At 32.8% G+C, this 12,123-nt stretch overlaps 1 pseudogene; it reads left to right on the forward strand.

Moving 5' to 3' along the window:
• Positions 1–3,906: 3,906 nt before the first annotated feature.
• LOC134264950 (short-chain collagen C4-like) lies at positions 3,907–11,754 on the forward strand (annotated as a pseudogene).
• Positions 11,755–12,123: the final 369 nt, after the last annotated feature.

A 12,123-nucleotide genomic window follows, 5' to 3' on the forward strand; every position in this document is an offset into this window, starting at 1 on the left:
TTGACTGTATTGAAGTATTAAAGAAACCCACAAAAAGCTTTTGATGACAGTACAAATACATGTGAGAAAAAATATGAGATGAGATTTTTTTTGAACAACAATTAAACTTTTAAAAAAGTACTTGGGAAGAAAAACCACTGCAAATACAACAGAATAATTTTCCTCAAATGTCATCTACGTGTAAGGAGAAATTTAAAGAAAAAACATAAACATTTATGAAAGCTTATGTTAACATTATGGTCAAAAATTATTATAATGAAATTAATATATGAAAACTGAAAACAAATTAATAAAATGTGACTTTTTTATTTAGAATAATTTATTTTGTAATTGACTGTAATGAATTTGTTAAAATACTTTAAAAAAAAAAACAAATAATCATTTCTCAAATCATTTTAATCCATTCCCAGGTTAAAAACAATGACCACAGTAATTATCAGTAAATCTCAGCATCCACAGTACCTCAACAGTAATTATCAGCAATTCTCAGCAGCGACAGTACCTCAACAGTATTTATCAGTATCTATCAGACTCCACAGTAAAAGACGACAGTAATTATCAGTATTTATCAGCAACAACTAAAATTTATCAGCAACAACAGTAATAATAACAGTAAATATCAGTAATTATCAGCAAGAACAGCACCGTATCAGTAATTATCAGACATTATCAGTAAAATTTGGGATTCTCAGCACTTTTTTCGTCCAGTAGTGATATCGTATCGACGTAGGAATGGAAATCACCATTGTTAATTGACAATACGTCGTCAATATATCTACCTGTCGAGTTGAAAACCACAGCAAGTGTTTTCTTCTCGTCAAGCATAAGATTTTGCACAAATTCTGCTTCATATGAATATAAAAATAGATCTGCTAATAACAGGGCGCAATTGGTACCCATGGGAATTCCAATAGATTGTTTAAATACCTGGCTAAAAACCACATAGATATTGTCAATCAGAAACTCAAGCATCTTCTGGATGTCAACTTCAGAGTACTTATGTGTACAATTGAAATGTCTTTTAACAAAATAATGCTGCAAATGATCAATGACAAGTAAGTAAATTTATGAGTTCCATTTTTATTGAAGAAGCAGCTGTCAATGATATTATAAAGCCTGGACTTTAATTCATCGTGGTGAATAGTTGTGTATGAAATTGAAAAGTCGTAAGTTTAAAAGCTGTTGAATTTGATTTTAAAATTTCCAAAAATTCTTTGGAATTTTTGAGTATCCTCATCTCATTCACACTACCTCTTGAATATATTGTTGCACAGTACTCTTGAAATTTTTCTTTCAGTACTTTCAATATCTTAGTTAGGAGTGATGAAAGAGGTTTGGTTGAAAATTTACAGGAACCTGCAATGTATCTTTGTTTGTAAGGATTCTATGAAGTGTCGGAATCCAATATATAGGGTAGTTCTAATTCATTTTGGCTCTTTAAAATATGAAAAAAATATTCAAAATTGATTTAGAAAAATTTCTTCCTTAGAAAGAGAAGTATGAGTATAAGTGGGATTGCCACTTGTAAAATTAAATCCAAGTCCTTCTAAAATACAATTTATATAATGAGCCTACAATCGAAGACAATGTTGTTTCCTGCTTTGCATTAAAGTCGTATCTCTTCCGCATCACAAGTTAAAAGGAAAAATTAAAATTTTTAAATATTAATTAGGTCAAACTTCAAGGACAAGGTCACACTATTAAAAATCATTGTGTATTTAGAAAGGTCTTGTCACAAGTAATACACAAATTTAATATGAACACCCTATTTCTATTCATTCAAAAGTCATGAACAAGTTTTTTAAAAGTATGTCAAACTTAAGGGTCACGAGGTCAAAAGTCATAGTGTGTTTAGAATGGTCTTGTCACAGGTGAGGATACATGTCCCATATGAAAGCTTTATCTATTCTCATTCAAAAGTTTTGGCAATTTCAATGTACTATTTATTTTTTTAAGTAGGTTAAACTTCAATATTGTTTTATATCGAGTCGACATTGTGTCAACATTGCCCTTCTTCTTGTTCTTGTTAACTTTGTTCACATCGTCGACATCACAATGTTGGTGGGGGGTTTCTTCGAGACATCGTGTCAACGTTGCCTTCCTTTTATCATGTTTATATCGTTCACATTGTCGGCATCGCAATGTTGGTCGATGTCAAGTCTACATCGTGTCAAAATTGCCCTTATTTTTTCTTGTTAACGTCGTTCACACGGTCGACATCGCAATGTTGGTCGATATCCAGTCGACATTGTGTCAACATTGCCTTATTTTTCTCTCTAAAATCTCATCAAATTTCATTTATCTCATGTCCCAGCACCTATTGCGATACAGGACCTCGGTTTATACAGTTTCATCTGAACGACTTGTGTTCATGTTCCACAGTGGGATTAAATTGGAACAAAATGTAATCTGCATTGAATGACAAGATTTAAAACAGATTTGTGTATGCAGGCAGGTCAACAATAAAAGTGCTAACCATAGATTATTAATATATTTAAATTTTTGGAAACTTTAAGAAAAGTATAATGAAGAGAAATCAGAAACACACAAACAGAATCTAGCCATGGACTATATGAACTGCACAACCCCCTAGCAGCCTTCTCTTTACTTGTAGTAATTGTTGCAGTTAACAGTGCTAGTGAATTGTACTCAGGACTTGTAGTTAGAAGTGCATGTGATGACAGCTTTTCTCATAATTTCTAACTTCATATGTATACCGTCTATTATGCGATTGTAATTCAACAAAGACATACTGTAACCTGTATATACGAAAAGATACTTGGTGATACTAATGTCCACACTTAACTAAATATCCTGCTGTGACCTACATACAGTGTTTATGTCTACAAAGTCAAGTATTAGATTCTCAAGAGCATACCCCAAGTATGATCAAATCTTAAACCCTGGGTAGGATTATGATAGAAAAGTGGATGTAACAGGGGTTTCAATAACCTCGTTTAAAGTGAGCTTAACGTAGATTTTATGTTTGTTCTTATGTCTTTATTTTGCAAACATACCTATCGCAGAGTCGTATTTTGGCCAACTTGTCTAAAAAATAACACTTTTGGACTTCAGTTTATACTGCATACGTACAGAATAATACGTCTACATGACCAAGCACAGGGCTCACGGCTGCTGTCTTGGTCAACAGGGGATGCTAAACTGAAATTTTTAGAAGTATGTGATGGTACCCTTTTTCACATAAATTAATTGATTATAGATTTTTGATATCGATCACTGCTTTATAGCATTCACTATCCTAAAAAGATACTTATGTCTGGCTTTTAATGCATTAATCATCCATTATACCTTAACAAGAAATTTGAAATGATTGCAAAGTAATCACAATACAGAATAAACTTTTAAGTGCAATTTCCTGTGCCGGTTTCACAGTATACATTTTTAAACGTATTGAGTTTCATTTTAATTCTTTTTTTGCGTGTATTACTGTCAGCTTAACAATAGATGTTCATCAAACTTACACCATTTGATACACAATATAAATTTATTTTATATTATATTTACATGTGCATTGTCAACAAATTTTCTTTCGTTGAGAAAGGAACTAGTCATAGCAAAGGTATATGCTTTAAGATACATTTTCAATTCAAATTATTAACCATTTTATTTTTCTAGTTAAAGAATTTTCCAAGTTACATCTACGAACATAAAATAACATGTTGATTTCGATATTATTTTTATTTCGTTTTCTTACATTTTTATAAGATAATGGCGCTACATGTATATTTTGTCCTGGTTTTTATTCTCCGCACGACGCATGGAGATGAGACACAGTCCGGAAGCTGTAAAGACGTTTTACAGGGTTACCTGACGGGGCAACTTTCGTATCAGGTAGAATCTTTAAGGCGGTAATTCAAAAGCTTCATCGACGGCATTGAGGAATCCATGAAAAAGTTCAAGGAGGCAGTGAATGTTAGCTTACAGAAAGGAGGTATGTCTCAACCGTAAAAAAAGATGTCAAATTTACTGCATTCTATGTGGTTTTATTATATGAATACAACAAAATAGAAACCTCTTTTATTTCACATTATCGGTTACTTGATTTCAGTGAACAAGTTTTCGGAATATATACTCTCTAGTTTTTTTAAATTAAATGTATTGTTTTTTATATATTTAATTATATACATTTTCTGTAGGATAAAAAGGTACTTTTTTTACACTCCAGATGCACCCATATGCAATAGATTTTTTGCTCAAATTATAACATGTGATAAGTACTACTATACTGTACTGTACATTTTTAAATCAGTTATAAAACATACACAAAATTCTGCCGTCTACGTTCAAGAGTAGGTACCTGAAAATGTCAAATTGTATGATTTTCCCTGATTTATGGAGTACCATAAAACATAACTGATAAGAAGGATTTTTAAAAAACACAACAGAAATATTTGTAAGATTATCAAATGAATGAGCTGTTTAAAATTTCAAGAGCATCTTACATGTACATATTCTTTTATAACATAATTTTGAGCCCTTCTTAAGAGTCTTCAGTTTATCATCGTCAAAATTACATTATTATAACAGACGTCAATCTTTTTTTCAATGGAAAAAATATATTGATTGAGTGATTGTATATTGTTTAACGTCCCTCTCGAGAATTTTTCACTGATATAGAGATGTCACCGTTTGCTAGTGAAGGGCTTTACATTTTGACCTTTACTCGGCACTCAGGGCCATTGAGCAGTGAGGGATCTTTATCATGCCAACGCCTGCCGCTTACACGGGCCCTCGGTTTTTAAGGTCACATCTGACTTCAAAGTGTGCATGGCCAAGGAACAGTTGCTCCCCATTTTTTGTATCAACGTAGGTCAGTTGCGGCCGAGATTTGAACTCACGACCTTCTGATCACGGAGCGAGCGCTCTACCGACTGAGCTACCGTGAACGGTGGAAAACATCGAAGATTCAGATGTAAATTATCTCGATTTAAACCATCTTAAAAATTAGTTTGCCCCGGAATCTGTCTGTTATGTTTTTCTGTTTGCCTGCAAAAATTTAACACTGACCAAAGCTTTTGAGTGGATGTGGTTAAAGCCTGAATATTCACAGATGTTTTATATGTGATAAGACCTATCGTTGGGTTCCACTTAAGTTGACATTGTGACCTTGGAGTGTGAACAATTTACAAAAAATTAACACAGATTACCCGTGGTCAAAACTTTTGGACCTTTTAGTGCTAGGGATTTACTATCATTCCAATTACAGCGTGTCATTTTGTTTAGTGGAGGGTACTGTTAAAGAATTACATATTGATCACAATATATATCTTATCGATTGGATGTTTGATTTCAATGAAAAGAACACTTTGCATATGAACAGAAGAGCAACAATGACATTTTCTGGAAACGTGTTGTTGCCTATTACAAATACTGTCCTCGTAAAAAAAATCAATTCAATGCAAGTGGTCAGTATTATAAGTGAATAGTTGTGCTAGGACTTTCATACTTTACATATTCATTGTGACGACACTTTTAATGGATATAAACATTATTTAGCTCTTAAACCTGAAGTTTGATACACTTTTTAAAAAATTAACCTTGGTCATAACTTTTGAACATTTGGAGCTCGTACTAGTGTTTTCATATTTCACATGTGTATTCCATCCTTTGGATAACAATAATTATTGACCTTTTTACCTTGACTTTTGACTTCCCTCTGAGAATTTTCAATCCTTACCATAAACAGCCATACTACGCCATCCTTGTTTCATAAACACGTCTTTTTTGTAGGTATTGTAAACCAAGATATTATATATACAAGGTGGGGAAAGAAATTGTGTTCTTCAAACGCAAAATTACTTTATTCAGGTAAAAAGATGTCATTTAATAAGAAAACACCTACTTTATAAATTTTGTTTGTTAAAAAAAAAAATCAAATTAAACTTAAGAAAAATAATTCGAGAAAATAAAAGAAATTAGACATGAGTAATATTTGAGAGCATTTAATAGGATACGCCGGAGGATCGTATTATAATAATCCAGGAGCAGCTGTAGATCCTCTATGTTTACCGAGGAATCCAGAGTGGGGGATCTACAAGGATGGAATTGAAGGACATAAGGCTTACTTATTTGGAGCAGAGTATGAAACGGAAAATTTACAAGTCACTTTACTTCCCTGCACAATCAAGATGTACCGTGTGCTGTGTGCCTTGTTCAAAACAGATCAATTGTTCAAATGTTTCCAGGTGAGAACTAATCGTATATATAAGTAAACGAAACTCTCTATTTTACATTAAAGTATAACTGTGAATTAAATTTACTTGAAAGAAACCAGAAAAAACTTATGCAATAGTAAGGTGTCCGTTGTCCGTCCGTTTAGCTGTCTGTCTAGGTGTCTGTCTGTTTGTTTGAAAACATTTTTTTTCAAAATACTACCCCTTCTACGTTTTTAGTCTCATTTAGATAAAACTTATTACCCTGGCCGACAACACTAGGATATTTTAAAATTCTTTCAAAATGCTACTCCTCCTACAGTTTTGGTCTGCTTTCAATATAATAAACGTGGCTTACAAAGAGTATGCTGTTTTAAATCATTTGGATCGTTATTCAATGTATTGCTTTATTAGGTTTAAAATTCAACTACTATTTTGTCTTCCTCTCTTATAAATACAAAGTAGTAGAGCTATAATACAGTCTCGACAGAAACTTCAAGTTAAATTAACAAGTCAGAAAATTTTAATTATGTCAATTATACAATAATAAGAACCCGTTAAACCGTAAATACAGATGGGTAAGAAATCGGTTTTCATTACGAGCAAACCTGGTCAAAGCATTTTTCTTGTCGGTGACATTTCTTTTTTTTTTGGAAAATTAAGTATTTAGTTTTCATATTACTAACAAACATGGGACATTCATTTTTTTTACATTTCAAATCCTAAATCTATGTTTGACTTAATTCTTGAAAGAAAAAAAAAACAATAATTTTAGAATATTATGAAAGGGATAACAAGAGTACATAGACTTTTTCATTATATATACATATAGGATATATTTTTGGGAGTTGAACTATGTTCAGACTCCCTAGGTTGTCACGCGATTTCTAGCGCAGTAATTTTTCAATGAATTATATTGCGGCTGTCGTGGTGTTTCTGTGTCGGCCAATTTACTCCCCTGTGATATTCAATACAAACTCGCACCAGTCTATACAAGAAAACATTGATGTAACCATCAATTGTCGCCCGGGAAATATATAAAGTAAACAATGGAAATAAGTCTTGATCATCAAACCGCTTAGATATGTGTGAAAAGTCATGCGTCTAATTGATGGAGACGATAGTGGCGAATATTTTGAAAACTCATAGTCGGATAAAAAATCAAACAAAAACGGTACCATTTAAAACTTGATCAATTCCTCAAGTTAATGTTGGCTGCATAAAATATAAATTGAAGTTAGACACATGCATCAACTATATTCAAAAATGTATTTTAATTTTCAATTATCGAATATAAAACACGAACTGTGCAGAGTACGTTTTTATGCGAGAAGTAAAATTCGATGTTCTAAAAAAAGGGACCTGTCATTTATTCTATAGTAAATGATAAGCAACTTTATATATTAAATATGAAAAACATATATATTTTTACAGATTCACTTTATTGAAGTAAATATATTATGTATCTCCTAATTTATCAAGGAAAGAACAATCTGATTAACAATCTTTCTAATGTTTAGAAAACCTTTAATTCTGAATAACTACTCCCGCCGCAATCCCCATACACCAACACTTAAACTTATATGTATAGAGCAGCCCGGTCCTCCGGGCTGCAATAAACTCGAAGAAATTTCCGCAATAAAAATAGTCCATCTCATTTTTCTGAATTAATCTAATTTCATAAATGATTTGAAAGCAAATAAAAAGGATTTTATTTAACTTGATTTGAAAAGCATATTTTTGTCATCTCTTTTGAGAAATGACACGTAAATTTTGATTTCCGTATGAAAAAAAAGTCCCGTCATTTATCATTCGGCAATCCTCGGCTGACTCCACTACGCTCCATTACAAAAAGTGCGAGGTCATCAAAGGAGCAACAACTGGTCTAACTGGTTTGACAATGACGCGATTGTCTAAATATAGAGATGTAAACAAAGATGTAAGGTCAAAGGAACGCTAAGGTTTAACCGAACTTCTTTCAATTTGTTTCACCAATAAAGAGACAGAACAACGTTACTTTTTAAAAAAAATACCATGGAAAATATCACTGTCAGACATTTATTTGCTCTGACAAGTAAAATGATCTGTTAGACTGGAAAATTTTTGTCAGACCACAGGGACTTGCTCCCGGTGTGTAATAATTATTTATTTAAAAAGTCATATACCGTAATACTAAAACTACACAAGGGAGGACACCATTTTGGACCCCTTCCTCGCTTCAACCTCTGTTTTCGTTATATTTTGCCTCATTTTACTGACTCACCGCCACGGATCTGTCAAGAAATGATTCTTTTAAGACCTTATGCTGAAATTTCCCCCTTGGAGCCTCTTCAATACACATTTCAGACTAAAAATAATCCAAACTCGCTCTTTAGGACAGTTGGTATGGACAGAAAGCGAAAGTAACCTCGGCGTTTTACATTCGAATACGGAATTAGAACGCGTTTTTTTTCAAATTTATAATTAGCAGTTGTTTTAAATAGTGGAAAAACCCCGAGGTAACCGAATGTGTTTTCACTGTCTGTCCATACCAACTGTCCTAACGAGCGAGTTTGGATTATTTTTAGTCTGAGATGTGTATTGAAGAGGCTCCAAGGGGGAAATTTCAGCATAAGGTCTTAGAAGAATCATTTCTTGACAGATCCGTGGCGATGAGTCAGTAAAATACGGCAAAATATAACGAAAACAGAGGTTGAAGCGAGGAAGGGGTCCAAAATGGCGCCCTCCCTTGTGTAGTTTTATTATTGCGGATTTTTTAAAATAAATTATTATTACACGTCGGGAGCAAGTCCCTGTGGTCAGACCAGATACGTGCAACTCATTTTTTTTTACGTTGGTAAAGGGAAAAATCATAATTATAGCATTAAAGTTTGTTGATATTCGATCTCACAGTTTCAAATGACATTAATTTTACATCCTTTATTTCATGAGTTTATCAGCATTCAGTTGGTCTCGTGTACAACATCAAATCTGAACTTGAAAAATGTGTATGTAAAATGTATCATTTGATTTTATTATATAATTAAAACAGTTAGAATTAATGAATACATGCGTATGCACAGACACAAAGGTATAATAATCCAAATGATCGATCTGTGAGAAAGATCGTACCTAATGATTACAACTGGGTTTTTTTTCTTGTTATAGCTCGTTAAACTATGTTTGATTTTAATTACATTTGAATCAAATCAAAATCACAAACTTTAAATGTCACTCGCGTGGCGCAGTTGTTAAAAGAGTTTGCTCTAGAGATTCAAAGTATAAGGCGTTAATTGATCCTTACGTCGCTGGTTCGAATCCTGTGGGATGCATTTGGAGATAAACTCTTTTGATGAGACCATATAAACCGAAATCCCATGTCGCAATATGTGCTTGCACAAAACGATCCCTCACTACTCAATGGATTTGAGTGCCGTGTATAGGTAAATATTTGTAGACTTACATGTAGCTACAAATGTAGCTCCATCAACAAGTGGTAGTGTCTCAATATAATTGAAAAATTATCGAACGCAAAACAAACAAAATGTAAAGTATTCAGATACTTACTTCTATAAAGAAATTACTTGAAATGAAATTTAAAATTAGGGAATAACAAAACTTGATGATTAAGTTATAAAGATAGATACATTTGATAAAATAGATAAGCACGGAGTTCTATAAACATTAATTATGTCCGAAAAGAAACATTCATACCCAAAAGAGAATAGCAAATACTTATTTTAATCAGAGGCCGAAAAATGACAATCTAGTGATGGTAACATAGAATATAAAGAGTGTTTGTTTGTTTGTTTCTTGGGACCAAATATCTTGTACACATTCTAAAGAGAGTAGGGGGCGTTTGGATTCAAATGCTTCAGAAATGTAAGGGTAGTGTTTGAGTTTGAGTGAGAAATGGTACTGAAAGAAGTTTGAAACATACCCACAAAATAGTATTTTCGAGTTTGGATTTTTTTTTCGGTGGTGGGGGTTGTTTGTTTGGTTTGGTCAAATTGTTGAGGTAAGAATTAGAAAGAATAAATCCAGAACTAAACTTAACTGTTCGTGCGCAATAAATAATTATACAGTTTTCTTCAATGGATGGCACTGTAGCTCTCCGGTCTGTCAAAATCTTTTTTCGGACAGCTACAGTTCTGCAGCTAATTTAAAAGCAGTCCCATGATCTTGGCTATACAAATGCAATAGAAATTATTTTAATGTTTCGTGTTGTATCTTTGACAAATCAGTTCTAGCTGACTTGAATCTGAAAGCATGAAACTGTTCCTATACTTCCCGTGAGATCTTTCAGATAACAATGCTCAACTCCCATGAGTACTTTCAGTACTTTGATTGTATGTATTACCCATGCAAAATCGTTCATACATACAAAACAAGCATATTAAACGGTGCTGATCTTTTACAATTTAAAGGAAAATTTGGAAACATTTTAGTTTCGGTGTTAATTAAATGCACTTTCTGTATTTTAACAATTCTAGAATTTTCGAGAATATTTTTTGACATATTTCTTCCTTTTGATGTTGAACTTTGATACTGATAACAAGTTTATTACGATACATTTGCGTTCATCTCAGTAAATAAGTCCCTACCGGTGAAACCACAAGAGACTTTAGCTTTTCTCTGCATATGTCTGTCAGTTAGTTTATCCGTCCCTCCGCCTGTTAAGCTCTCCGTATTTCAGTCTGTTCTACTTGGCTAAATTTTCTGATTTTTTCCCATAGATATTGAATAGATATTTAATGTGTTGAATAAAAACATTTAGTTTATAAATTACAATGCATGTATACCTCTCTTGTATAGCATATTGAATTTACTCTTATTCCAGTAACAGCGTGTCACTTTGTAAGATCAAGCATGCAAAATTATCCATGTTGTTCACCACATTTCGCATCGATTGGATGTTTGATTTCAATGAAATGAATACTAGCTACTTTGCATTTTAAATAAAGAATCCAACAAAACGCTCATAATACAGACCAATCGCATTGAAAGATTGCTTACGAAGACAGCATTTGTATGATGTAAGCGGCAACACGTGGTCAGTCAAAGCCATTATTTGTTAATATGCAAAGATGTTTTCTTTCCATTAAAATCAAACAACCAATTGAAAGGAAATATTGTGATCAATATGTAAATCTTTAACACACTCCATTTAACAAAGTAACACGCTGTTTTTGTTATGATAGTAAATTAAGTATACATCCGTTTTATGGAAGAATGGCACAATTCCTTGAGTTCCGTTATTGTTTTTCACAGATGCTGTGTTTAAACATCAAACGTTATTCATTTTTAAGCAAATCTTAATATCATGAGTAATTAATAAATGTAATGTTTCCATTCAGCAAGGAAAACTTGTTACAAAGGCTGGACACTCGAGTACCAGGGCTACCTAATGGCTGGATTTTATAACCATGCTGCTGGTACATCGTACAGGTGTGTAGACAAGGATCCAGATACCCTGCCTGGAGGCCATTCTAATCAAATTGGCTACCTATTTTATTTTGTAGAAGCTCAATGTGGTTCATTGAAATGTCCACCATATGTTCATGGGAGAGAAATAGTTTGTGCTGTTTGTTCCAAAAAATAAGAAATAAAAAGTATTTTAATTTGCTATATTTTATGAGCTCTGTTTCTTTACTATAACAAGCGGAAGTCATTTAGAACCAACGTTCTTTATACAGAATATATCAGATTTTTGTGACACTCAGCGGTACGTGTTTTCCTTGAAGCTTTTTGTTCTGTATTAGTAATTATGGACAGGGCGACAGTGGGTGGAGCTACTTTCCGTTTTGTATTAAATTATATATTGTCTTATATTAGCTAACTATTTTGTATTTTAACCATAGCACAATATAAGAATAAATCTGATTCAATTTGAATATTAAAAGCACGTATAAATAGAAAAAGCTACTTTTCTTCTTGAAATTATAAAATGTTGGGAAATATTTCACTCGGA

This window comes from Saccostrea cucullata, unplaced genomic scaffold (assembly GCF_032062105.1).
Source record: "Saccostrea cucullata isolate Sc308-1 unplaced genomic scaffold, CSIRO_AGI_Scuc_v1 ctg11257, whole genome shotgun sequence".
NCBI classification, from domain to species: Eukaryota; Metazoa; Mollusca; class Bivalvia; order Ostreida; family Ostreidae; genus Saccostrea; species Saccostrea cuccullata.